Source organism: Salvelinus sp. IW2-2015, linkage group LG26 (assembly GCF_002910315.2).
Source record: "Salvelinus sp. IW2-2015 linkage group LG26, ASM291031v2, whole genome shotgun sequence".
NCBI classification, from domain to species: domain Eukaryota; kingdom Metazoa; phylum Chordata; class Actinopteri; order Salmoniformes; family Salmonidae; genus Salvelinus; species Salvelinus sp. IW2-2015.
This window is the reverse complement of record NC_036866.1, coordinates 14417816-14440723: the sequence shown is the minus strand read 5'-3', so window position 1 is coordinate 14440723 and position 22908 is coordinate 14417816. Positions and strand designations below refer to the sequence as shown.

At 43.3% G+C, this 22908-nt stretch overlaps 1 pseudogene; it reads right to left on the bottom strand.

Annotated features, from left to right (window-relative positions):
• LOC111952709 (potassium/sodium hyperpolarization-activated cyclic nucleotide-gated channel 2-like) overlaps nucleotides 1–22908 on the bottom strand; it is a 148139-nt pseudogene that overhangs the window by 23959 nt on the left and 101272 nt on the right.

Genomic DNA, 22908 nt, shown 5'->3' with positions numbered 1-22908 from the left:
GTGAGTCTGGAAGGAGAGTTTACAGTCTAACCAGACATCTAGGTATTGTCACGTTCCTGACCTGTTTCCTTTGTCTTGTATTTATTTTAGTTGGTCAGGGCGTGAGTTGGGTGGGTTTGTCTATGGTTGATTTTCTATGTTGGGATTTTTGTGTTCGGCCTGGTATATTCTCAATCAGAGGCAGCTGTCAATCGTTGTCCCTGATTGAGAATCATACTTAGGCAGACTGGGTTTCACGTGTGTTTGTGGGTGTTTGTGTTTTCACCACACGGTACTGTATAGGTTTTCTGCACTTCGTTTATTTGTTTTGTAATTCAGTGTTCAGTTTTCGTTATATTAAATCATTATAACACTAACCACTCTGCGTATTGGTCCGATCCGTCTCGCCTCTCCTCGTCCGAGGAGGAGGACGAATATGAAAGCCGTTACAGGTATTTGTAGTTGTCCACATATTCTAAGTGAAACGTCCAGAGTAGTGATGCTGGATGGGCGCGCAGGTGCGTGCAGCGATCGGTTGAAGAGCATGCATTTAGTTTTACTTGCATTTAAGAGCAGTTGGAGGCCACGGAAGGAGAGTTGTATGGCATTGAAGCTCGTCTGGAGGTTGGTTAACACAGTGTCCAAAGAATGGCCAGAGGTATAAAGAATGGTCGTCGAATTAAACATCTCCAATCCTAAATTAAATCTAGAATCAGCTTCCTATTTCGCAACAAAGCATCCTTCACTCATGCTGCCAAACATACCCACGTAAAACTGACCATTCTACCGATCCTCGACTTCGGCGATGTCATTTACAAAATAGCCTCCAACACTCTACTCAACAAATTGGATGCAGTCTATCACAGTGCCATCCGTTTTGTCACCAAAGCCCCATATACTACCCACCACTGCGACCTGTACGCTCTAGGTTAAGCCCCGTCTTATCTCAGCTCACTGGTCACCATAGTAGCACCCACCCGTAGCACGCGCTCCAGCAGGTATATCTCACTGGTCACCCCCAAAGCCAATTATTCCTTTGGCCGCCTCTCCTTCCAGTTCTCTGCTCAGCACACAAGTTTGTAGCTCCTTAAAACTTAAGCAGATTGGAAAACATCTCCATTATGTTTTTCTCCAGATTTAATGGCAATTTACATTGTATAATTATCCGCACAACTGGACAGTTTCTTCTGTTTTAGAACATATCTTTTGTGACGCCCCCACATGTGTTCTGGGAATGTTCTGGCAACATCAGGTAAATGTTTTATACAAACATTGTATAATCATCAGCACGACTGGACAATTTTATGTTAACATTTGCCGCAATTAACAATGTTAACAATTAATCATGTTAACATTTGCCACAACCTAACGAATGTTCTGGAACTTTCACAGAACMATTTTTTTCTGGTAAATTGGGTTATTACATTACCTGGAAACCTAATGAGAACTTTTGGGGAATGTTCTGTTGTGGTTGTTAAAGATGTTGTGCACAACATTTTTGTGAATGTTATGCGAACATTCAAAGGATACATTTTTTTWTTTTTATCAATTGAATGTTTTTGGGATGTTATCATACTAATGTTAGATAAAACCCTAACTAGAAAGTAATGGGTATCTTAGCTAATGTTCTGGGAATGTTCCCAGTTTGCTGGGCTGTCTCTTCCATATACATCTAAAGGAGCCAGAGCGTTGTAGTACACATTATGCAAACTGTGAGACGGCAGATATGAAATATATAAACAGGATTTCTTTGGGGCTTCAGTTGAAGGTCTCGGAAAAAGACTCTGTGTTCCAAAAGAACTCCTAGGTTGAAAGATAATTGTCATCCTCCTTTGAATTTCTGTTTAGATTTGGAATTAATTAGCTTTCTATACTTGTTAGTCAGGCCACATGAAATACTGAGCCTTTGATGCAAGAGACTTCTGCAGTCAGGAAACAGCAGGCAAATTAAACAGAATATTCCTAGTCCTATGTTCCCCTATGCTCTGTTCAGGTTAGCTGTTAGCCTGTTGTCAATGACCAAAGACACCTTAATCTCCTCCAAATGAGTAAAACGAACAGCTCGTACGTGATGTGGAATCTAGCTGCCATGGAAACCGCTGGCAGGTGGGGATGCAGGGCCCCTTTTGTAAACATATGAAGTGAAGTCACGTGAACGAGGGATAACGTCATCATCACATTGACCTGGGCGAGACAGGGGGCTTGCCTGCTCCGTTTAGCAAAAATATATGATATGTTTACACTCAGGGCACGGAATTCACTAACCAGGTGCTTTCCGATGATAGCTGAGTGACTGACAGCGTAGCAACACTGGCGGTAAGAGCAGCAACTGAGGGAAAACAGCTTCCTCCTTCCCACACCAGAGCATAGACAGCTGTTTAGACAGCGTACTGAGAAATCACTTTTACAAATGAGCATCACTCATCCTGAGAGCACATTTAGTGTAAACCCAGGGGAGCATGGCACACTCAGTGCCATAGAACAGTGGTGGGCCGTCAGGGCTGCAAGGCCTTCTCTGCTGGCCTAAACATCATCAGAATATAATTTTTTTTTAAATATATTTTCCCACAAATATGTATTAAATTATTCCCAGAGTAAGAGTTATACTCTTCATTTCATAGCTTTCCTCTTGGTTGCACTGCTTCCAGCCCCAGGTTGAGATTTGGAGGGCTGGTCTTTATGTTAGATCTTTTATCCAATCAATTCAGCCATCATGTGTTGCCAGGGGTCTAAAATCTGCTCTTAGGCCTTCAGAATCAACAGTGCAGGCGCTTGTAGCTTAAAGTGAATGGAAATTAAAATTTTGTGTCAACCAATCAGCTTTAGAGTTGGCTATTGTACGCCTGCTGGCTGGCTCCAGTGTTTACACAGGAGCCAGCTAGCAGGCGTAGGGCGTCCACGTCTTTTGATTGGATTACCAATATTGAGAGGCAGGCTCTATGGGCAGGTCTATGCAGATCTAGGAAACTGAATTTGATAAACGAATTAATTCGCGTACTACCTAAACTGTTTTTTGAACCCACAATGGCGGAAGGAGGAAGAGATATCGATTTGGTCGAGGATATAATTATAACGCCATTCTCAAGACGAACTTTTCAGAAAAGTTAGACATTGTAAGGAGAGGTCGCCCGACGCCACAAAGCCTGTCACAGGCGGGAAGGGTTCGTTCGTTCGCCACTTTCAAGTTTCAACTATGAACGCTGTCAATGGCTCACAGGCTCCGAGAAGCACTGCAAACTGTACTGCTGGGAATGCCTATTATTTGCAAGTGATCGATTTGGTGTTTGGAGCCACACTGGCTTTGCAAACTTGAGTTGTCTAACCAAGGCAGCAACGAGACACCAAAGTACGCCTGGGCACTTACAAGCAATGGTGCTTTTGAAACGTTTGGGGACACCAGAGTGGAGCTACAGCTCTCACTCGTCCTGCGTTATGTGACGGACACGGGAGTCAAGGAGCGATTTATCCGGTTTGAAGATTGACAAGCGGCAAAGCGAGCTGAGACATTGCCGTCTTATTTTCCGTTTCTTGGAGGAAAATGAATGTGTCTGGATAAAGTTGTGGCACAGTGTTTTGATGGCGCAGCAGTCATGGCATCTGGACTCAATGGGGTGCAGGCTAAAGTTAAGGAGAGGGCACCGATGGCCTTATTCATTCACTGCTATGCACATCGACTAAATTTAGTACTGACTCAAGGAGCCTCAAAGCTTAAAGAATGCAAGGTCTTCTTTGCCAACCTCAATGGCCTTGCAGCATTTTTCTCACGATCCCCTAAGCGCACGCAACTGTCTAATATCAGTCTTTGGTGAGTAGGCATACAATGCATGTTATTTTTATTAAATGTGTATGTATGTTTCGCATTTTATTTCGTTAATATTAAATAGCCTATATATTAACAAAATAAAATGGCAAATAGCCTATGTTGCAAATTATTTGTTTTCTTTTATTTTCAGTGAATAGTTATGTGTCTTTATCATCACGGTGAAACTGCTTTGGGTGCGACAATGCGCTGTTTAGTGAACACACTTGTATTATTTTTGGGGGGACTTAAAGCTCAAAGTTTGTGGACCAGAAATGGATAGAGAAGAATATTAATATAACTCTGTTGCACTCGACTATGTTCTTGCCTATTAGTTGAACTGTACTGTATTGTACTCTTCCCCTACAATTCTCTGAAAAAAATGTCAATTTCAAGGTGACGCAACGCCTGGTTATACTGCGTTTCTGTCTAAATGTATAGTGTCTAGAGCCATGGCATCTAAATGATGGTAATAACAGGTGGATTAATTCGGGTGGGACTGTGTAGGACCTCACTGAAGGCCCAGGCGCCAGGCCCACGGCACGCTACTGGTCATAGATAATAATCATATCTTGCGAAAGTCATATCCTTTAGATAGCTATAAATATGACATGTTAATATGACATAAAAAAACTAGGGAAATCAAAGATAAATTATTAGTTGCATAGTTACAATAGGTTTCATTGAAGATATGTTCGTTTTTGTTCTGCTGATTCTATGAATGACACAAAATGCCTCCACTATGCCCATAGCTCTCATGTATCGGCTTGTTATTGATCCGTGATCAGTGGTAGGCTGGTCTCCACTATCCGTCCAGTCGGTCGATGGCCACAGTCTCGAAGGCTCGTCTCATCATGGGGTACTCCTCCAGCACCTCATTAAAGTTATCCACAGACAGGGAGTAGAGACGGCAGTACGTGTCCGCTCGCACACTGGCCGTCCGTCTGCCTCGGGTCAACAGACAGATCTCTGAGGGAGGGAGAGAGAGACGAAAGTGTCAGAGACAGACACATTACTACTCAGCCAGAGAGAGCATCATTACTGTAACTCAGCTACAGAAACTGTCAAAGAACTGTAACGTTTGTCTTCGGGAGAAAGAGAGGAGGACCAAAGCGCAGCGTGGTAAGTGTTCATGTCTAATAAAAATCCAAAAACTGAACACAGGAACAAAAAACATATAACGATGTGATCAAACGAAACAGTACGTGTGGCGACAAACACTGACACGGAAACAAACACCCACCAACCAAAAGTGAAACCCAGGCTAACTAAGTATGATTCTCAATCGGGACAACGATTGACAGCTGCCTCTGATTGAGAATCATACCAGGCCGAACACAAAACCCCAACATAGAAAACACACATAGACTGCCCCCAACTCACGCCCTGACCATACTAAATAAAGACAAAACAAGGAAAAAAGGTCAGAACGTGACAGTACCGCCCCCCCCCCCCAAAAGGTGCGGACTCCGGCCGCAAAACCTGAACCTATAGGGGAGGGTCTGGGTGGGCTCTGGCGCGGGACGTGGACCCCACTTCACCATAGTTTTTGTCTGCCTCTACCGCCCCGTGGCCTCTTACGAGCGGCGATCCTTGCCGCCGACCTCCGGCTGGGGACCCTAGCCATGGGTCCCAATGGACGGGAGATTCTGGCAGCACCGGAGTGAAGGAGGACTCCGGCAGCCCGGACAGGCGGGAGACTCCGGCAGCGCCGGACAGGCGGGAGACTCCGCAGTGCCGGAGTGAAGGGTGATTCCGGCATCGCCGGCGTGAACAGGCAGCTCTGGCAGCTCCTGGCTGACTGACGGCTCTGGCGGCTCCTGGCTGACTGGCGGCTCTGGCGGCTCCTGGCTGACTGGCGGCTTCTGGCGGCTCCTGCGTGACTGACGGCTCTGGCGGCTCCTGGCTGACTGACGGCTCTGGCGGCTCCTGGCTGACGGGCGGCTCTGCGGCTCCTGACTGGCGGGCGGCTTGGCGGCCTGACTGGCGAGCGGCTGTGGCGGCTCCTGACTGGCGGGCGGCTGTGGCGGCTCCTGACTGGCGGGCGGTTCTGGTGGCTCCTGACTGGCGGGCGGCTCTAGCGGCTCAGGACAGACGGGCGGCTCTGACGGCTCAGGACAGACGGGCGGCTCAGGCGGCGCTGGACAGACGGACGGCTCGGGCGGAGCTGGACAGACGGGCGGCCAGGCGGCGCTGGAAGACGGGCGGCTCAGGCGGCGCTGGACAGACGGCGCAGCTCAGGCGGCGCTGAACAGACGGCGCAGCTCAGGCGGCGCTGGACAGACGGGCAGCTCAGGCGGCGCTGGCAAGACGGGCAGCTCAGGCGGCGCTGGACAGACGGTCAGCTCAGGCGCGGCTGGACAGACGGGCAGCTCAGGTGGCGCTGGAAAGACGGGAGACCCTGGTGGCGCTGGACAGATGGAAGACTCAGGTGGCGCTGGACAGACGGGAGCACCTGTAGTGAGGAGACAGAGAGAGCCTGGTGCGGGGGGCTGCCACGGAGGGCTGGTGCGTGGAGGTGGCCACGGACAGACCGGACTGGAGGCACACTGCAGGTCTTGAGCACCGAACCTGTCTACCCTACCTGGCTGAATGCTCCCTGTAGCCAAGCCAGTGCGGCGAGGTGGAATAGGCCGCACTGGGCTGTGCTGGCGACCGGGGACACCATACGTAGGGCTGGTGCCATGTACCCCGGCCGAGGAGACGCACTGGAGACCAGATGCGTTGAGCCGGCTTATGGACCTGGCTCGATGCCCACTCTAGCCCGGCCGATACGAGGCACTGCTATGTATCGCACCGGGCTATGCCTGCTCACTGGGGACACCGTGCGCCCTCACGGCATAACACGGTGCCTGCCCGGTCCCTCTCTCTCCAAGGTATGCACGGGGAGTTGGCTCAGGTCTCCTACCTGGCTTAGCCACACTCCCCGTGTGCCTTCCTCCCAATACATTTTTGGGGCTGCCTCTCTGGCTTCCAGCCACGCTTACGTGCAGCCTCCTCATACCACCGCCTCTCTGCTTTCGCTGCCTCCAGCTCAGCTTTGGGGCGGCGATATTCACCAACCTGGGTCCAAGGTCCCTTGCCGTCCAGAATCTCCTCCCAGGTCCAGGAGTCCTCCGATCGCTGCTGCTGTGCTGCTGCTGTCCGTTACCACCTGCTGGTCCTTTTTTGGTGGGTGTTTCTGTAACGTGTCAGTGTTGTCGCCACACGGTACTGTTTCGTTTGATCATCGTTTATTGTTTTTGTTCCTGTGTTCAGTTTTTGGGATTATATTTAACCTCTAACGAGCCTCTACCCCGGGTCCGGGATCACCCCCATCCCCCACCCACACTGATTAGCATAGCTAGCATAGCTTCACAAGTAGATAGTAGCATCTAAATATCATTAAATCACAAGTCCAAGACACCAAGATGAAAGATACAGATCTTGTGAATAAAGCCACCATTTCAGATTTTTAAATGTTTACAGGGAAGACAAAATATGTAAATCTATTAGCTAAACACGTTAGCAAAATACACCACTTTTCTAACTCCATCAGTTTCTTACTACTTCAGGTGCTATCACCAATTCGGCTAAACTAAGATATTGATAGCCACTAACCAAGAAAAAACCTCTTCAGATGACAGTCTGATAACATATTTATGGTATAGGATAGGTTTTGTTAGAAAAAAGTGCATATTTCAGGTAGAAATCACAGTTTACAATTGCACCGACCATCACAAGACGAGTAGAATTACTATAGAGATCAACGTGTATGACCAATTTACTCTTAATAAAACATTTCATAAGAATAGACAAGCATAGCAATGGAAAGACCCAGATCTTGTGATTCCAGACAATATTTCCGATTTTCTAAGCGTTTTACAGCGAAAACACAATAAATCGATAAGTTAGCATACCACATGTGAAAACGTTACCAGAAGCATCGATTCCAGCCAAAGAGCGCTATATAACGTAATCACCGCCAAAATATATTTTTTTCACTAACCTTCTCAGAATTCTTCCGATGACACTCCTGTAACATCATTTTACAACATACATATACAGTTTGTTCGAAAATGTGCATATTTAGCCATTCAAAACCGTGGTTATACAATGAAAATAGTAGCAACTCAAGCATCAAAATGAGGGACGTCAGCTTTCAGAGTGATCTAGTTTAATCGAAAGCTAATCATATACTTGACTAAAAAATACAGGGTTGACAGGAATCGAAAGACAAATTAGTTCTTAATGCAACCGCTGACTTACATTTTTAAATTATCCTTACTTTTCAATACAGGGTTCGCCAAGTGACGCGATAACAAACAAAATGGCGAAATATGCGTTTAAAATATTTCGACAGAACAACGATTTATCATATTAAATATTGCTTACTTTGAGCTGTTCTTCCATCAGATTCTTGGGCAATGTATCCTTTCTAGTTGTAATCTTCTTTTGGTCGATAGATGTCCTCTGTCCTTCGAATACCACTAACGATCGAACGGGACCCAAAACGTGTCCAAAGTTTCAGAGTGCACAACAAAGAAATTCCTCAAAATCGCACTAAACGGATATAAATTGCTATAAAACGGTTCAAATTAACTACATTATGATGTTTTTAACAACTATAACGACTAAAACATGACCGGAGAAATATTACTCTCTAACAACGATTTGGAAGGAGGCAGGTCTGATGCCCATCTTGCGCACGACGCATGCAGGAAGAGAGCGGGTACTTCTACGTTTTCGTGTTTTATAGTGGCTGTGATTGTGCAATAGACTCCATTCAAAACGTGATGACGTACAGACACCCAGAGGAAGACGTAGCAGTGTCGGTTTCTTCATAGCATTCACTGTCGCCTTAAAAACAGACTCCAGATCAGGGGTAAAAATTTCTGAAATCTGACCCCTGTCATGAAAAGTGCTGTAGATATTGTTCTGTACCACTCAGAGACAAAATTCCAACGGCTATAGAAACTAGAAAGTGTTTTCTATCCAATAATAACAATAATATGCATATTGTACGATCAAGAATTTAGCACGAGGCAGTTTAATTTGGAGACCCAAATATGCTAATGCAGAACAGACCCCCTATAGTTCCAAGAAGTTAAAGACATGAACACTTACCAGCTGCGCTTTGGTCCTCCTCTCTTCCACATTACGACGATCGGTTTACCGAAACATGAGCCATTCGAATGTCATGATCATGACAAAAGTCACTTGGACATGACACGCTCATTTAGTCCTGTTGTTCTAACCTCAGCAAAAACACGGTTACACTAGTAGGATTCAAATACAAAGTACACACAATCCTACAGTATCAATTTATCACACGTGGAAATGGGTCATTTACTGAGGAGATAGAGAGCTATAGAGGTTAAATACAGAGAGGAGATAGGCCGTTAACACAAAGACCCAACTGTGACAGCTTAGTGAAGGGAGGGAGCTGCAGGGCTGGAGAGGTGGTGGAGCCAAGGTTAATTTCATTCAGGTGTTACCCTTCCTTCTCTGGCTTGTGACTGTTGTCTTGGCAACCATGTGCTCATTTTACTCCGCTGCCTCCCCGGCTTTCCCGAATCGCTCCCCTGTCACGTGTGAAAGGTATCTTCTGGCTCTCAGTGAAGAAAACCCCCCACTGGAATGTAATTTACTGTATGCAGTAATTTACTTGTTTTTACTCATTTTTAGGATATCGCCTTTGTGGCTTTGGTAACAAGTGGAAACCCTGCACTGTCTCCACTCTACATATCAGTCTCTCCAGCGGTAGGCAAACCCCATGGAAATAGAGGAATTAACAAGTGCAGTCAATATCAGCTTCCACCGGCGGGATAGACGCCTACACACCATTAAATAGCAACAAAGTGATGTTCTATACATGAGTTATACATTTACATAATAACCTCGTCATTAAACCACAGTGACCTTCTCCACCCCAGATCCGCTCCCCCACTCTCAAAATGGCTCCTTATTCAGAGGGTATTAAAGTGTGACCTTGAGTGTCAGCGTAGCCATGTCTCTTCGCTATTGAGTGGGGGATTTAGAGTTCTTCACAAGATTAATCAGACTTCTCAGCTGTGCTGAGCGATGCAAAGGCAAGCAGCAGATCTCAATGCTGGGATGTGACTTTTCTGACCCTACTACACCCTTTAAAAACAAATATGGGCTATGTCGTGTAGAGATGACATATACTTCCCTAATGCCCACATTTAATCCCTCATCTTTGATCAACTATTACATTATTTTACTAGAAAAGTCAGTTAAGAACAAATTATTATTCACAATGACTGCCTAGGAACAGTGGGTTAACTGCCTTGTTCAGGGGCAGAACGACAGATTTTTACCTTGTCAGCTCAGGGATTCAATCAAGCAACCTTTCGGTTACTGGCCCAACGCTCTAACCACTAGGCTACCTGCCACTCCATTTCCTTGTTTCTACCTTCTTTCCATATTCCCTCTTCCTACTACAACAGGACAAAATACAGTATTTTCTCCAGCAATAATATGAATTATAAGCAATAGCAGATGAATCGACCACAAACACCACCACAAATCTAACAGATATTCTGATCAAGTATTCTCCTCCTAACCCATGCTATGTAGAAAAAGGCTCTGTCATCAGTGTTCTGTGGACTAATTAGCTGTTATTAATGGGCATTTGTGCTGCTGTGGATCTCGGACACTCCTTCAACACCCGCCCATGCTCCTGGCACCTCACAGCCCAACCCACAGCACCACTGAAGTGAACTCTGCTCTTCTAAAGGGTCGTCACTAGTTACCACAGCCACAAAGTCATGGACCCTGCTTATTTCTACAATTGATCTTCTTAAAATGTGATTTTAAACCTAACGTTAGCCGAACCTTAACCACACTGCTAAGTGGTTAAAGCTCATTTTCGGTTCATACATTTTTACAATATCGCCTTTGTGGCTGTGGTAATTAGTGGAAACTCATCTGAAGAGGAGCCGGGTGTGAAGAATGTCCCCAGACCCTAAGAAAATGACTGCTTTTTTTGTGGATCAACAACAGCGCTGAGTCCCCAAACAGGCAGGGGGAGGACAGGCTGCATGGGGAAGTGGGATAAAACTGGCTGCGTGGCGAGAAGACTAGCGAGAAGAAGTCAAACTCAAATGTCAGGGTGTTTTTTTTCCCTTTTCATTCCCTTGTCTGCTACAGTTTTAATGTAAACCATTGGATTTATACGGAGCAAAGAACATGAATTAAGTCTACATGAATGTACTGTAATGTATGCAACTTCTGTTCTATAGTAGATGTGTGTTATTAGCACCATTATAGAATAGAATCTATTGATCCCAGGTTTTCCAGCAGCAGCAGATCTTAGGAAAGTTGTAGAAAACTCCTAGAAAAGTAGTAATACTGTATATTGTTGACCATCCACACCTCCAAAATAGGATCCATCTGAGAGCTTCATGCCCATGGTTCCTTTGGTCAGGACACTGGTCACACCGTGTTGGGTGAAGTACATCTTCTTGCCGATGGTGCCCTCCCTGATGATGTAGTCTCCAGGCTGGAAGACCTCGAAGCGGAGCTTAGTCAACATAGCCGTCACAAAGTTGGGGTCGGTGTTGGCAAACAGGGGCATGGACGCCACCAGCTTACGGCAGTTGAAGTTGACAATTTCCTAAGGGTAAATATCATGACTTTTACTGAATTGCAATTYTGTTAGGTCTAAATCTAACATAGCAAAGGTGGGGAAATGGAAACAAAATGTATGGACTCATTTGTTTGGTTTAATGACTTAGTAAAACAAGAGGCTCAGAACTTCAGAAATGTTGTTAAGGGGCATATTTGCAAAAGACAACGATGAAGCTTTGCAGAGAAATCAATGTATTTTTGGTTCCTTTGTTCCATTCTTTAAGTGTGAGACATTGTCAGAGTTTTGATGGTGTGTTTTGTTGTTTTACCTCCCGCAGTGGTTCATTAAGCTCCTCCAGGATGCTCTCCTCATCAAACATCTTGCCCTGGTATCTGTGCTCGTAGTAGTCATGGATTTTCTGTCGGAAGTCAGCTGGCAGTTTGTGGAAAGACATGTACTGCTCCACTTGTTTGTACTACAGAATGAGAGACAGAGGGAGAGGGATAGAGGGAGAGGGATAGAGGGAGAGGGATAGAGGGAGAGGGATCGAGGGAGAGGGATCGAGGGAGAGGGATCGAGGGAGAAGGATAGAGAGCGATAGCGGGAGAGAGGGAGAGAGACAAAGGGATAGAGGGAGAGTGATAGAGGGATAGAGGGAGAGGGATAGAGGGAGAGAGACAGAAAGAGGGAATAAAGAGGTAAACGTAAACAGCATTCTGTTTATATGAATGGAGAATGTGGAATATGCTCTACAGCACCTGCTTATTAAAGGAACAGTTATTCCCCAAATTGAAGTTTGGGGGACAAAGATGTATATATAAGCTAGTCCAACATTTCCTAAAGTCAATATTCAACGGCATCTGTAGACTGCATAAGACGATGTTTGACAAATGTACATTTTAACCAAACTATTCTTTCAATGTCATACGGACATTAATACTAGTATTCAATGCATTGTGGTCGATATATGCATTCTCATACAATAGAATTCACCATAAAAACAGATTGCATATCTCTAAACCATGAGCTAAACATCTTTCAGTGGTACTGTATGTTTCCTATGCCTCATGGTGTACATTAAGCATATAGGAAAGACTGGGAGGACACGTTCACAGCCATCGCCTGACCTATATATGCTAGAGAGCTGTTGGGAGAACAAAAATAAAGTTGTTGAGGAAACGTGACAGCTCCGGAAACCTACAGAGATTTATTCATGCTCTACTCTGTCAGTGGAGAAGTGTACCTGCTATATTTAATGTATATCCATACACAGGCCTGCTCTCAGTCAACACAAACCAATATAACCCTGCCACAACTGTTTAGCTGCCTACAGTAGTCCTATTATTGGACATGGAACGATGACTGTATTCAGTGGAAGACAGTGTTAGTTATTAATGTGAGCAGCATGCATTTCTGTACTTGGATACAATTCTAAGAGGCTTAGATGTACGCTATTTTAAATGGAATTAATGGGTATATGCACAGGGGTAGCTTACAATTCTGAACTGATGTTTGTAAAGCGGTAGCTGGCTAAGCTTATTCATAGAGAGAAGATCCCTGCTCAAATTGAATATTTATGATTTACACCATTTAAGTTTAATTCAGTGTTTCCTTCTCTCTCTTTGAGGGAGCTGCCAATCAAATTGTGTCAATTGTGCTCGCTTAAAACACACTTTACACCTGCTTTTATGAAAGATATACTGTAGCTCCAGTATTGTCTTATGATGCCCTTAAATGTTCACTAAGTGTACAAAACATTAAGAACGCCTACTCTTTCCATGACATAGACTGACCATGTGAATCCAGGTGAAGCTATGATCCCTTAATGATGTCACTTGTTAAATCCACTTCTGTCAGTGTAGATGAAGGGGAGGAGAAAGGTTAAAGAATGATTTTTAAGCCTTGAGACATTTGAGACATGGATTGTGTATGTGTCCCATTCAGAGGGTGAATGGGCAAGACAAAAGATTAAAGTGCCGGGGTGTGGTAGTAGGTGCCAGGTGCACTGGTTTGAGTGTGTCAAGAACTGCAACGCTGCTGGGGTCCACCTCCCAAAGGACATCCAGCCAATTTGACACAACTGTGGGATGCATTGGAGTCAACATAGGCCAGGATCCCTGTGGAATTCTTTCGACACCTTGTAGAGTCCATGCCCCGACGAATTGAGGTTGTTCTGAGGGCAATGTTTTGTATAGTCAGTGTATAATGTCTTTGTTGCTGAACAGAAGAATAAACGGTATTTGCTAATCCATTGACAATGCTGTCTAGGTTTTAKAAGAGCAGAAAATTGGGTTTTCTCCCAGTTTCGCGCATCATTGGGTTTTAGTAAACAATGCACAATCCTGTCACACAACAAAGCTAGTGGTGAGAGAAGAAAAAGGTAGCCTAACCATGTGACGCAGCTTGTGTATTAGAGCAATACAGTGAACAACACCCCTCTAACCACGGACAACCTTTGCCCTTTCCATTTAGTTATAAAACATGTGAATAAAATATTGTACAAAAACAGATGCAGAAACAGCCACAAACGATGGGGAAATATGTTGTGTTTGAAATCAACATATTGTTTTTCATACCACCCATTTGGCCCCACCCACCATGACATCATGGAGGGGGAAGTGTTAATGAATCTACACATGAATGAACCAACAGGAAGTTGTGGTCCTATTGATTCAAAGTGACTAATTGACAAGCCACATGGACTGATAATAGTGTAGTGATGCTAGCCCTATCTGAAGTAGGAGGCTGTTGCATAAGCTCTCTCTCTCTCTCTCTCTCTCTCTCTCTCTCTCTCCCTCTCTCTCTGCCTCTGTCTCTCTATCCCTCTTGTTCTCTCTCTCTCTCTCGCTCTCTGACTGGGTTCAGCTGTGACTCATTGCTGCAATACAGATTCAGGACTCACTACCGGACTCACTTAGGAGTTCAGGGGCCAATCCAGCCATTCCCCACCTCAGGGGCTTTGGTCCCTCTCCCTCTCTGCCCCAACATGTTGCCTTCTTTATGTATGGGCCTGGGGAGGTATATTATGTGCTTAGCTTTTTCATTGAACATACTGTCGAAGTTAGTCATACAGTGGATTGTCACAGTACTGATGATTGTTTATACTGTCTGGCTCAATGTGTCTCGAACGTCGTCAGGTTGGAAATGACCGGACCAAGGTGTAGCGTGGTGAGCGTACATTTTCATTTATTTTTAAATGTCGCCAACAAAACAATAAACAACAAAAAACGAATGTGAAGCTCCGTAAGGCTATACATGCATTAACGAAGACAACTACCCAYAACTAAGGTGGAAAAACATGCTGCCTAAGTATGATTCCCAATCAGAGACAACGATAGACAGCTGTCCCTGATTGAGAACCATACCCGGCCAAAACATAGAAACAGAAAACATAGAAATAAAGAAACTAGAATGCCCACCCTAGTCACACCCTGGCCTAACCAAAAAAGAGAATAAAAGCCTCTCTATGGCCAGGGCGTGACACAATATGAAAACCCTTTTATGGATCTTTCACAAGCTTACTGATATGACTACCTTGCTTGTAAATATTCCTTTCCACTTTATATCAACAATATGAAATATGTGCTAAAATGGACTATTCCTGTCAAGTCAGCTGTCAAGCAGGAAATAAATCAAGGCTACACGAGTAACATGGTCACTCCCATCGTATAATCATGGCATCTAGGGAATAGGGTGTCATTTCAGACACAATCCTTGTTTCTTTCAGACTGACAGATGTGTATTGAACATGGATGTATCCTTTCAACATATAGCATGCATCACATAAGACAGATGCATGGAATTCAGAAAGGAATTCAGGAATTCAGAAAAGCATTATGAGACACGTAATGCATGCACGCTCCATTCTTTAATCATTTAGAGTACTGATGTTTTCTATGCATGTCAATAGCCCATCCCAACAGGCAGGATTTATATGAATGGATGAATGGGAGGATGGAAGCAACAATGACCTCGCCTGTTTTGCCACTGCTGAGGAGGTAAGTGACATATAGGCAGTTTGATGTGATGAGATGTGACCCTGTCCGCTTCCATCGCCTGGTATCAAACCATTACTCTCTTCAGGACAACACAGAGTCCGTCCTCCCCAACCATCTTTCCTTTATACCTCTATATCCTCTCCACCCTTCTCTCCTTTCTACCATTCTCTACCTCTGTTACCTCTGTACTGGTCCCTCCTCTCTTTACCTCTCTTCTATATCTCTGTCGTCTCTCTCACTCTCTCTCCTTACTACCTCAATTTCCTCTCTCTTTGATCTACCTTTCCTCTATCCGTCATCCCTTTTCCTCTCTAGTCTCTCTCTCATCTCTACCCCTCCCCTTCTACCTCTCTTCGTGTTTTGTTGTTGTGAATAACTCGGAGGGCAGGCTGAGCTAAAACAGAACGGTAGTTGGCCCGGGCCTGTGTCTAAACCCGTTTGTGCCGTACAGCGAGATGTCAGTTTCTTTGGGGTATGAATGTGCTTTCCTGTATTTCTGCCTGCACTATTTCTAAGTCCTGATACACGATAGAGTTACATGTTCATGCTGACCCTGAGCTCACAGATTGGCTCTCTGTCTGTTGACTCTCTGCTAGAGTAGTCTTACTGGGAGCTTGCGGTTGACAAGCCATGGAGATGTAGCCTATAATGCGCTCTCCTCTGTTAAAGCACCTTCATTGTATTACAAGCACATTGGACAAGTGACAGTGTAACACAATGGGAAGGTTACAGAGGGTAATGTCAGAAACACAGTTGTGACCCTATGTAGGGCTCCAGTCCTTGTGGCAGGGACACGCATGCACGCACACACGCACACACACACACACACACACACACATATATATCTGGATACCTATAAGAACAAGTAGCTGTTAATATCATTCTCTCTAATTAACTATGTATGGAAATCCCCCTCGAAACATTTAATCTAATTATTTAGTTTTCCTCATAATCATAATCTAATTCATTCTTAATTAATTGCAATCGGTCATGGCATAAACATCCATGGAAGCATGTCATTCTCACTCCTTGTACCTTCCTATAAAACATTTAGCAAAATCAATGTTTATAGATTATTTAGTCATCTCTATGATGCTTGTAATTTGTCATGCTTGAACGTTTAAAATGCTTATTAATATTTATGACTGCTTATAAAGTTATTCAAAAGTGTTAAAAAAGATTGCTTGCCTGGAGAGAGCAGTATTCAGTTCACAATCGTCTTCCATGGTAGTCAATATCAAGGTATGTAGGACAATGTAAGGGTGTCTACTTTTCTAATGCTATGAAACCACTGCAACAGGTAAAGAACGACCAAAGTTGTATCACTTAAACAAATTTGCAGCATGTCACTAACATTAAAGACACATTGAGATAATTAGTGATGGCTCTAAATCGACTATGTGACACTGACCCTGACCCTGTACACAGAGAGCTAACATTAATAATATGCATGTCAATCTCTCCTGGCTCAAAGTGGAGGAGGCGCACAGTACTACATAGAGCCATGACTTAATGGAACTCTATTTCACGTCAAGTAACTCATGCAAGCAGTAAAATTTGATTTTTAAAAAACTGATAAAAATACCCCTTATGGAACAGCGGAGACTGTGAAGCAACACAAACATAAGTACAGACACATGCATACACACACACGATAACATAYGCACTTGTCACGCCCTGATCTTTTACACCTGTCCTTGTGCTTATCTCCACCCCCCTCCAGGTGTCGCCCCTCTTCCCAATTATCCCTGTGTATACCTGTGTTTTCTGCCTGTTTGTGGCCAGTTCGTCTTGTTCGTTCAAGCTAACCAGCGGTTTCCTGTCAGSTCCTATCGTTTCCCAGCCTCTCTTTCCTCATCCTCCTGATTTTTTACTTGTGAGATATTATCCCATGGTCGGAACTAGAAGCACRAGCATTTCGCTACACTCGTATTAACATCTGTTAACCATGTGTATGTGACCAATAAAATTTGATTTGATTTGCTTGTCCTGACCTTGCACCCGCCCGCCTGATCTCTCTGCCTGCCTTGACCTSTCTTTGCCTGCCCCTGTTGCGACAATAAACATTGTTWCCTCGACAGTCTGCACCTGGGTCTTGCCTTGATTCCTGATAGCACTATACACACWCTTACACATGGATTTTGTGTTGTAGATATGTGGTAGTAGAGTAGGTGCCATTAATACAGGTAATGAGTGGAGGACAGAGGAGCCTCTTAAAGAAGAAGTTACAGGTCTGTGAGAGCCAGAAATCTTGCTTGTTTGTAGGTGACCAAATACTTATTTTCAACCATAATTTGCAAATAAATTCATTAAAAATCCTACAATGTGATTTTCTGGATTTTTTTCCCCTCATTTTGTCTGTCATAGTTGAAGTGTACCTATGATGAAAATTACAGGCCTCTCTCATCTTTTTAAGTGGGAGAACTTGCGYAATTGGTGGCTGACTAAATACTTTTTTGCCCCACTGTAAATACAAATACAGTTATACACTCGCCTCACTATCTCTATTCCAAGGCTTTGGAGGATGTTGCCTTTTATCAACTGCCAGCTCTACGAGTTTTACCATCCTTTGATAACTGGAAGTTTGGAATAAAGAGAATGGAGAAAATGAAGGTCAGTGGCATCATTTTAATCTTACAATTTCCCTAAAAAATAAACTGCCACAACTCCAAACTGAGACAGAAGTGAAATGATGGTAATGGTGGACTGATGCAGGGGAATGCATTCACTATCCCAGTTCACAGCACCCTAGCAAAAGCTTCCAGCCTACTTGAAGGTAATAAAGCTCACCGTTGCCCCTAGTGGCTGGTTTTGAAGGCAATTCTAGACGTTCTTGGGACCTGGATGGACGTCTAACTTCGACTTAAAACTTGAGCGATCTCCCAGCAGATTTACCATGAAGGCCAAGAGCAGTGGTGTAGTGGTTCCTGGAAAAGTGGGTATACTCGAATTTTGCCAAACATTTCCCTAACAGCCCACCCGGTAAAGGAAAAGTGCCCTGTGTGAAACATTCTATGTGAAACAGTGACAGATTCTGAAATACCTAAAATGATAAATCCCATATTGGTATTTCACAGTCAGGCCAACTCATGTTGTACAATGCAAGTAGTCTAATAGTAGGCATTCTATTGACACAGATAAATGAGGCTGTCAACTGAGTCAGAAATTCACAGTTTTCAGATTTGTTAAATTTTTGGCAGATTTTTGCTCTCAAAGTCACACATTTTTAATAGAAAAATAAATGTAGATTTTTTTGTATATTTACCCTTTAATTCAAGTGTACAGGCACCTAGCAGGCATCGTTGGTTAGCAGTGTTTCTGTAGCACATGAGATGGATTGATGGCCACTGGATTGATGCAAATAATCATGATATCATTCTGCCAGGTAGGCATGGGCTACTTAGCTACCACAAAACTTMAAAGAATAGCCAGACTGTTTATTCGCTTAAATCACTGAACACTACAGACGCTTATTAGAGACAGGCTTCTATTTGAGCCAGGCGTCTATTTCCTTAAATCACACAGCTGATTTGCATTTAATTGATAAATTACAGCATTCACTTGCAGCATTTTAATAAATGTATTAATTTTCTGCACTAATGTGTTATCATTTACACACAACATGATGTTTATTTTGTCTTAGTATGCCTCTTTATACATGGTAACAGTCAAAAGTGTGGACACACCTACTCATTCATGGGTTTTTCTATATTTCTTATATTTTTTACATTCTCTACTACACTGTTCTTGCCATAATGTGGACTTAGTCTTTTAGCAAATAGGGCTATCTTCTGTATACCACCCCTACCTTGTCACAACACAACTGATTGGCTTAAATGCATTAAGAATTAAAGAAATTACACAAAKGAACTTTTAGCAAGGCACACTTGTTAATTGAAATGCATTCCAGATGACTACCTCATGAAACTGGTTGAGAGAATGCCAAGAGCGTGCAGAGCTGTCATCAAGGCAAAGGGTGACTACTTTGAAGAATCTAAAATATTGTTTAACACTTTTTTGGTTACTACATGATTCCATATGTGTTATTTCATAGTCTTGATGTCTTCACTATTATTCTACTATGTAGAAAATAGCAAAAACAAAGAAAAACCCTTGAATTAGTAGGTGTGTCCAAAATTTTGAATGGTACTGTATATACTGTATATACAGTACCATACAGTTGAAGTCGGAAGTTCACATACACCTTAGCCAAATACATTTAAACACAGTTTTTCACAATTCCTGACATTTAATCCTTGTACAAATTCCCTGTCTTAGGTCAGTTACGATCACCACTTTATTTTAAGAATGTGAGATGTCAGAATAATAGCAGAGAGAATGATTTATTCAGCTTTGATTTCTTTCATCACGTTCCAAGTGGGTCAGAAGTTTACATACACTCAATTAGTATTTGGTAGCATTGCCTTTAAATTGTTTAACTTGGGTCAAACGTTTCGGGGAGCCTTCCACAAGCTTCCCACAATAAGTTGGGTGAATTTTGGCCCATTGCTCCTGACAGAGCTGGTGTAACTGAGTCAGGTTTGTAGGCCTCCTTGCTCACAAACACTTCTTCAGTTCTGCCCACAAATGTTCTATGGGATTGAGGTCAGGGCTTTGTGATGGCCACTCCAATACCTTGACTTTGTTGTCCTTAAGCCTTTTTGCCAAAACTTTGGAAGTATGCTTGGGGTCATTGTCCATATCGAAGACCCATTTGCGACCAAGCTTTAACTTCCTGACTGATGTCTTGAGATGTTGCTTCAATATATCCACATAATTTTCCTCCCTCATTATGCCATCTATTTTGTGAAGTGCACCAGTCCCTCCTGCAGCAAAGCACCCCCTCAACATGATGCTGCCACCCCTGAAGGTTGGGATGGTGTTCTTCGGCTTGCAAGCTTCCCCCATTTTCCTCCAAACATAATGATGGTCATTATGGCCAAACAGTTCTATTTTTGTTTCATCAGACCAGAGGAGAAAAAGTACGATCTTTGTCCCCATGTGCAGTTGCAAACCGTAGTCTGGCTTTTATATGGTGGTTTTGGAGCAGTGGCTTCTTCCTTGCTGAGCGGCCTTTCAGGTTATGTCGATTTTACTGTGGATATAGATACTTTTGTACTTGTTTCCTCCAGCATCTTCACAAGGTCCTTTGCTGTTGTTCTGGGATTGATTTGCACTTTCGCACCAAAGTACGTTCATCTCTAGGAGACAGAATGTGTCTCCTTCCTGAGCGGTATGAGAGCTGTGTGGTCCCATGTGTTTATACTTCCATGTGTTTATACTTGTGTGCTATTGTTTGTACAGATGAACGTGGTACCTTCAGGCTTTTGGAAATTGCTCCCAAGGATGAACCTGTGGAGGTCTACAATTATTTTTTCCTGAGGTCTTGGCTGATTTCTTTTGATTTTCCCATGATGTCAAGCAAAGAGGCACTGAGTTTGAAGGTAGGCCTTGAAATACATCCACAGGTACACCGACAATTGACTCAAATTATGTCAATTAGCCTATCAGATGCTTCAAAAGCCATGACATAATTTTCTGGAATTTTCCAAGCTGTTTAAAGGCATAGTCAAGTTAGTGTATGTAAACTTCTGACCCACTGGAATTGTGATACAGTGAATTATAAGTGAAATAATCTGTCTGTAAACAATTGTTGGAAAAATTACTTGTTTCATGCACAAAATAGATGTCCTAACCGACTTGCCAAAACTACAGTTTGTTAACAAGACATTTGTGGAGTGGTTGAAAAACAAGTTTTAATGACTCCAACTTAAGTGTATATAAACTTCCGACTTCAACTGTATTATCCTTGACAGACTCATTTATTCTCCTCTTTGACTGTGCATTTCAAACAGTTTTTAGTTTTAGACGATTGTCTGAGGGTCCATTGGCTGCTTCTCAGCCGTTCGCAGCGAATGGCTAGCAGTTTCTTATTTGTGATAAACATTTATTTCTGCCATAATTTTTTTGAGTCATTGTTGAATTATTTAATGGAACAAATCAAACATTAAACTTCATAAACAATTCATGGTAACCTCATTAACAATTAATTTAGACCTGCCGTTTATTTGAAACAGTCGTTTATTTTGCTGAAATGTGACTGAGTTTGATTTAAGTTTTATGGTAGTTAACATTTAATTGTTTAAGATGTTTAAGATGTTTTTTGGGAAAGCCTTTCCATCTACCAGAAGACGGTTAGGTCTGTCAGAAGACGGTTAGGTCTATTTTTCCTGTTCCTTAATTGTTTGAAACCTGGATGTTTTACTTAAAATTATGAGGCATGTCTTACCTTGCTTCAAAGTTGCCTAGAGCTAAAATCCCACCATAGAAATATGGAGGCAATTATTTTATARAGACTTCCTCATATGCGTTCTCCTGTTCTATTGGTTTCCTTTCAACTTTCTTTCATTGTCTAGCAGCCAAAGGCATTATCCTAGTCATACAATATAAACAATCCATGACAATTGTTGCATCTTTAGATCTCCCCTCTTTCTAAATTTCTAATGGACATTTCCATCTCTGTCCATGAAACCACTCACATGTGCAGTGCTCATTTTAGAACAGCGTTTTCCCGCAAATTCCATTTTGGAACATTCACGTGTTGGGCTACAACCGTGCACACTGCTGCACCCAAAAAATTGAAGAAATAATAGCTTATCAACATTTTAAGCTAAACATTCTGATCTGTTCCATCAGCCCAATTAATTTATACAGCGTACAGCTCCACTACACTACTTTGATATGCATAGTGGGGATAGTAGTGAGTATACACAATGTCCATTGAAAAATAAGTGGTATATACGACGTTTGCCTGCGTATACCCTCCACTACACCACTGGCCAATAGTTTTTCCTGACCTTGTGACCTGACCAGGAAAATGTTTGGGTTCCCCCACTGGGTTTGCGGTTTTCCTGAACCAGAGTGCGTACTGTACCCAGCTCTACTACTAAATTGTCGGGCTGTTGGTGGGTGCAGGCAGCTGATGGATGTTAGTCTGTAGCTCTGATCTCTACAGCTCTGACTCACTGTTTAACTGCAGGCCAATGAGCAGCTCTGACAGCAACATCAAACTGAGCAGGAAGGATATGATAAAGGGACCCCCATAGCAATCAAACACACACATAGAGCCTGCAAACAGTGCACAAGACAAAGACCCATACAAATATTGTGTGAGAAGGACCCCTATGTGAGTCTATGGAGAGTCCATCATACGACAGTTACCGTATTAGATATTCCACTTCACTAGAAGTCAGACAGAAGAGTAGTTGTTTAAAGCTTGCTTTAAAGCTCCACTAACATGACCCTCCATGTCTGCTACAGTACAGCTAATCCTCCGAGGTCATATTTCTGTGCCACTTGTCCATCTTATGAAATTCGGCCGGGGCTATATCCCTCCCTGCACTTCTTATATAAAACTATCAGATGCAGTGGTAGCTGCCACAGAACCAGAGGAGGCCCTTGCATTAACACGGGATGTCGTAGTCAGACAGGACGAGGTAGGGCTCAGTGACATGACAAGACTTGTGTGTGGATGTGTGGAGACGGAGCACATCAGACCT